Below are 6,949 nucleotides of genomic sequence, written 5' to 3'. Positions count from 1 at the left end.
TGGTAAGTGAAGGGATGGAAAAAGATACTCCATGCAAATAGAAACAAATGGAAAGCTAGGGGTAACAGTACTCATACTAGACAAACTAGATTTTAAAACGGAAACCATAACAAGGGACAAAAGAAAGAGTTACATAATTATAAAGGGAACAGTCCAACAAGAGGACATAACACTTGTAAATATGTATATACACAACATAGGAGCACCTAAATACAGAAGCAACTATTAAAGACATAAAAGAAGAAATAGACAGTAACACAATAATAATAGGAGACTTTAACCCTCTACTTACATCAATGGATAGATAGATCAACCAAACAGAAGATCAATAAGGAAAACTTGGTCTAAATTAACATTAGATCAGATAGACTTAGTAGATACATACAGAACATTTTTATCCAAAAGCCACTGAATAAAAAATCCTTTTGAAAGCACATGGAACATTCTCCAAGATAGATCACATGTTAGGCCACAAATGTAGTCTCAATAAATTTAAGAAGATTTAAATAATGCCAAGCATCTTTTCTGACCACAAAAGTATGAACATAGAAATCACCTATAAGAAGAAAACTGGAAAAGCCACAAATATGTGGTGATAAAACAAAATGCTACTGAACAAGGACTGGGTCAATGAAGAACTCAAAGGAGAAATAAAAATATACTTGGAGACATATGAAAATATGGCTTACCAAAATTTATGGGATACAGCAGAAATAGTACTAAGAGGGAAGTTTACAGAAAAATAAGCCTAATTCAAGAAACAATAGAAATCTCAAATAAACAATCTAACAGTGCACCTAAGGGAACTATAAAAAGAACAAACAAAGCCACAAATCAGGAGAAGGAAGGAAATAAGAAAAATCAGAGCAGAGATAAATGAAATAGAGACCAAAAATACAATAGAAAAAATCAGTTAAACAAAGATTTGGTTCTTGGAAAGATAAACAAAATTGGCAAACTTTTAGCTAGACTCACCAGGAAAAAATGAGAGAAGTGTCAAATACATAAAACCAGAAATGAAGGACGAGAAATTACAAAGCAAGCCAAAGAAATACAGAATATTAAAAGAGAATTCTATGAAAAAGCTGTACACAAATTTGATAATCTAGAGGAAATGGATAAATTCTTGTAATCATATAACCTTCCAAAACTAAATCAAGAAGAAATAGAGAATCTTAACAACTGATCACAAGTAAGGAGATCAAAACAATAATCAAAAACCTCCCAAAAAACAAAAGTCCATGACCAAATGGCTTCCCTGGGGAATTCTACCAATCATTCAAAGAAGATTTAACACCTATCCTTCTCAAACTCTTTCAAAAAATTGAAGAGAAGGGATGCTTTCTAATTCATTCTATGAGGCCAACATTACCCTGATACTAAAAACAGACAAGGACAACGCAAAAAAGGAAAATTCCAGGCCAATATCACTGATGAATATAGATGCAAAAGTCCTCAAGAAAAATACCAGGAAATCAAATACAATAATACATTAAAAAGATCATATACCGTGATCAAGGGATTAATTCCAGGCATACAAGGATGGATCCACATCCACAGATCAATCAACATGATTTACAACGTCGACAAAATGAAGAATAAAAACCACATGATTATCATGGCCAGGTGGTCTAGTGGTTAAGCTCACTGTGCTCTGCTTTGGCAGCCTGGGTTTGCAGGTTCAGATCCTGGGCATGGACACACACTACTCATCAGCCATGCTGACGCAGTGACCTACAAACAAAACGGAGGAAGACTGACACAGAAATTAGCTCAGGGCTAATCTTCCTCACCAAAACAAACAAACGAAAAGATTATTGAAATAGATGATGCAGATATATGTATCGACAAGGCAAGCATCCATTTATGATAAAAACTATGAGTAAAATGGGTATAGAAGGAAAGTGCCTCAACATAGTAAAAGCCATATACGGCAAACCCACAGCTAACATCATGCTCAATGGTGAAAAACTGAAAGCTATTCCTTTAAGAATAGGAAAAAATCAAAGATGTCCACTTTTGCCACTCTTATTTAAGATGGTATTGGAAGTCCTAGCCAGAGCAATTGGCAAGAAAAAGAAATAAAAGGGACCCAAATTGGAAAGGAAGAAGTAAAATTGTCACTATCTGCAGATGACATGATTTTACATATAGAAAATCCTAAAGAATCCACTAAAACCTATTAGAAATAATGAATACAGTAAAGTTGCAGAATACAAAATCAACATACAAAAGTCAGTTATACTTCTATACACGAACAATGAAACAGCAGGAAGAGATTAAGAATATAAACCACTTACAATTGCAACAAAAAGAATAAAATACCTAGGAATAAATTTAACAAAAGAGGTGAAAGAAGTGTACATTGAAAACTATAAAACATTGTTGAAAGAAATCAAAGAAGAAACAAAGATTTATCCATTTGGAAAGATAACCCATGCTCATGAATTGGAAGAATTAACATAGTTAAAATATCCATACATGCTAAAGCTATCTACAGATTCAGTGCAATCCCTATCACAATCCCAATGACATTTTTCACAGAAATAAAACAAAGAATCCTAAAATTTATATGAAACAACAAAGATTCGGTATAGCCAAAGAAATCTTGAAAAAAGAGAACAAATTTAGAGGTATCACACTCCCTTATTTCAAAATATACTACAAAGCTATGGTAATCAAAATAGCATGGTACAGCATAGTGCAAGAACAGACACAGAGACCAATGGAACAGAATCAAGAGCCCAGAAATAAACCCACACATCTATGGACAGCTAGTTTTTAACAAGGGAGCCAAGAACATGCAATGGGGAAAGGAAAGTTTCTTTATTAAATGATGTTGGAAAAACTGGATAGCCACATGGAAAAAAATGAAAGTAGATCATTATCTTACACCATGCACAAAAATTAACTAAAAATAGATTAAATATTTGAATGCAAGACCTGAAAGCATAAAACATCTAGAAGAAAATGTAAGTGGTACACTCTTCAATATTGGTCTTAGCAATTTTTGCATACCATGTCTCACCAGGCAAGGGAAACAAAAGAAAAAGATAATGAGATTACATCAAATGAAGAAGCTTCTGCCCAGCAAAAGAAACCATCAGTAAAATTAAAAGACAACCTAACATATGGGAGAACATATTGCAAATCATATTTCTGATAAGTGGTTAACATTCAAAATATACAGAGAACTCATACAACTCAATGACAACAAAAATAACAACCCCCCCTAAAATGGTCAAAGAATCTGGATAGCCATTTTTCCAAAGAAGATATACGGGTGGCCAATGGGCACATGAAAAGATGTTCAACGTCACTAATTATTAGGGAAATGCAAATCAAAACCATGATGAGATATCACCTCATGCCTGTCAGAATGGCTATAATTAACAAAAGAAGAAATAACAAGTGTTGGAGAAGATGTGGAGAAAAGGGAACGTTGCTGGTGGGTATGTAAACTGCTGCAGTCACTACGTGAAACAGTATGGGGATTCCTCAAAAAATTTAGAATGGAATAATCATATGACCCAGCTATTCCACTTCTGGGTATTTATCAAAAGAACATGAAACACTAGGTTGAAAAGATATGTGCACCTCTATGTTCATTGGAGCATTACTCATAGTACCCAAGAATTGGAAACAGTCTAAGTGGCCATCAATGGATGAAGGGATAAAGAAGATATGGTGTATATAAACAATGGAAGACTACTCAGCTATAAGAAAGACAAAATCTTGCCATTTTTGACAATACGGATGGATCTTGAGTGTAATATGCTAGGCGAAATAAGTCAGACGGGGAAAGTCAAATACCACATGATTTCATTCATAAGAGGAAGATAAAACAACAACAATAAACCAACACATAGATACAGAGATTAGATTGCTGAGTACCAGAGGGGAAGAGGAAGGAATGAGGGCCAAAGGGGTAATAGGGCATATATGTTCAGTAACCCATGGTACTTAATCTTTGGGTGGTGAATGTGATGTAGTCTACATAGAAATCGAAATATAAATACGTACTCTTGAAATTTATATAATGTTAAAAAAACAATGTTACCTCAATAAAAGAAATTACAATTTTTCAAATGGAGTCTTATAATATGATTTCCATACCAACATTTTCTTTGCTACAAATGGAATATACTAGCTAAAAACAAATGTTCATTAATATAAACTCATGATGTAATTCTTTTTGTTTACAGCAGCAAGGCAAATATTGGATGTAGACTAGCCATCACAGCCAATTTTATTTGTTTACATATTATGGCAAAACTCTTCATGAAAATATTAAAGAGTTTTGTTAAATTTTCTGAGATTTGGTAGTTAAAGTCTAAATAATTGTTTGAATAGTCTTTCAATCCTTTTGAATGGCTAAACTTGGCCTTGAATTTTAGAGATGTCAGGCAGACACAGCTCAAATTAAAAAGGCAAAGATATACAACTATGTCTTTAGGCATGCCATTTTCACAAATGTTTCATGCTTCCCTTTCCCCCAATTAGACTATCTTTGAGAAGTTTGTCACAGATAAGTTTAAGTTAAGTTGAAGTTTGTCAAATTTAGCCAATAGCATGATGAGGAATTAAGGATGAAATTCCAGATAATTCAGGACAACTCAATCCCTTCTCTATAAACACAGCTTAATGCAATTTTATCAGTGATGGTTGGTCTGTAGATTCATTTTATCCTAGAACAAAAGTGTGATATAATGTTGAAAGTCGTCTTCAAAAACTGTTGTAACTAGGACAACTCCTTGAAGGGCAATAATTACCACTTCGGGATTTACTCTCCCAATGGCCCCAGGCAAGGGAAGCTAGTCACATGATTCTCTTGTTTACACAAAGCCTCTGTTTGCTCTAGGAAAAAGAGTCCATCCCCTGGGATACACTGAATGCTCTCATGAGTTCCTCCTTCCAGCTAAAACCAAATCTTTTGGTAGACACAGGACTCTTTCTTTAGTAGTAATGAAAATCAGAGTAATTTTCAGATTCTGCTATCCTAATTTGATGTGGTAGACTAAAATATACCGTGTTGTCAGACATTTATGTTAGTGATTTCAAGGAGATGAAAACCAGAGATCAGATTGGCCCACAACAAATGAGAACATAGATTAGGGAGACAAATACTACAGGGAATGTGGACAGACACAGGAAGAACAGAAGTGAAAGGAGTTGTCCCAATTTTAGTAAGCACTAGGTAAGAGTATAAAAGGACTAATGTAGTATAAATATCAGTTGGCTAGTGATATAAGGGTAAGGAAAGTAGACTCATGGCCAACAACTTTTCCTCCATAATGTTTTATTTCAAAAAAAGAGTGGCGATAGTTCATTTCATAGCTCATAAAAGCAACCTTTGATAAGGCCTTTTTTCTCTCTCTTCCAGTAAAAAGAAAATGAAACTGTAAAGTTCGCACCTTTTCTCTACTTATATCTGATGATTTTTTTGTCCCTTATGTCATATCTGTTTCTAACTTCTATAAAAATGCTGAAGGATGAGTCATGCAACAGGTGAAGATATCTCACAACTGCCACTTTGTTTTAGTTATTGTACTAATTCAGGTGACCATATAAGGAAGAAGAAAAGTATATCTGCATCAGAAGAAGCAACAACATTTGGATTCCTATTTCTCAAGAGGTATTAAATCCCATTCTACTGAAATTGAAAAGAATCTTGGGACTTTTTCATTATCCCTCAAATGACTGTGAACTCTTAAGTTCAATAATCTTTATGATTTACTATTTGACCATTGTTATTTTTTGATATAGCCAGAGCAAGCTTATACACCAGCCAGTGGACTGTAACCAAACCTTCTTTGATGAGGTCTGAACCTTGGCCCTGGGGAGACAATCTCCCTTCAAGGTTGTCCTTTCTTAAATACTGCCTCTTGTTCCAAGATATTTTGTAAAGTTCTTTACATCTTTATAGGTACTCTCCTTACATAGTTAAATAATTCTTTATATTAAGTTATTTTTTAATTATAAAAAATGTTCTTTTTAAGCATTGTACTATCTGATTATCCTGGCTGGTTTCTCAGCTGTAGAAAGTAGTCTATGTTAGGGTAACAACTAGTTAATGATTAAGGGTTAAAAGGCCTGAATCAGTCTTACAGCCTTGGGGTGAAACTGTTTTTAACTTTCCTGTTGAAAGTCAACCAAATAGCTACTACTAACATCTTTTCAAGAGTTAGTTATAGGGACGTGAGCAATTAAGAGACCCAAAAGAGGTAACCACAGAAGCCTGTTCTGTGATTTCTTTTTTGCCATAGCTTATTGGGAATTGTGAGAGAAAGAATTGGCTGTGGAAATAGGGAAGCAGAAGTGGTGTGCAAAGCTGAATGAGGCAAAACATGCACAGAGAGAAGGAGGGATATTTAAATGGTGGGTTACTGTGCCTTGTCATGATAGCTATATCACAAGGGGTAGTGTTAATCTTTCCTATGAAAGACTGAAAACCGACAAGAGAAACGAATCACCTAAGAGTTTTACAACTGTCTACACAATGTACTTCATTTTTTTTTTCGAGGAAGATTAACCCTGAGCTAACATCTGCTGCCAATCCTCTTTTTGCTGAGGAAGCGTGGCCCTGAGCTAACATTGGTGCCCATCTTCCTCTACTTTCTATGTGGGACGCCTGCCACAGCATGGTGCCATGTCCTCACCCAGGATCCAAACCAGCCAACCCAGGGCCGCCAAAGTGGAACGTGCTCACTTAACTGCTGCGCCACCAGGCCGGCCCTGTACTTCATTTTTTAACAAAAAAGAAATAATGTTCACTAGGCACAATATAGTAAATGATAAACACACATTTAACAGCTTCAGTAAAAATTCAGAAGGATTCTCTAGGTAGGAGAGTAAAAATATATGTCGAAATTATGAATTATGCTCAGAATTTAAACACTATCTCAGTTATTGCCCTAGAAAAAAAGAAATAATGTAGAAACCTTCTTCA

The sequence above is a fragment of the Equus quagga genome, chromosome 15 (genome assembly GCF_021613505.1).
Source record: "Equus quagga isolate Etosha38 chromosome 15, UCLA_HA_Equagga_1.0, whole genome shotgun sequence".
Classification (NCBI taxonomy): domain Eukaryota; kingdom Metazoa; phylum Chordata; class Mammalia; order Perissodactyla; family Equidae; genus Equus; species Equus quagga.
This window is presented reverse-complemented; position numbering follows the sequence as displayed.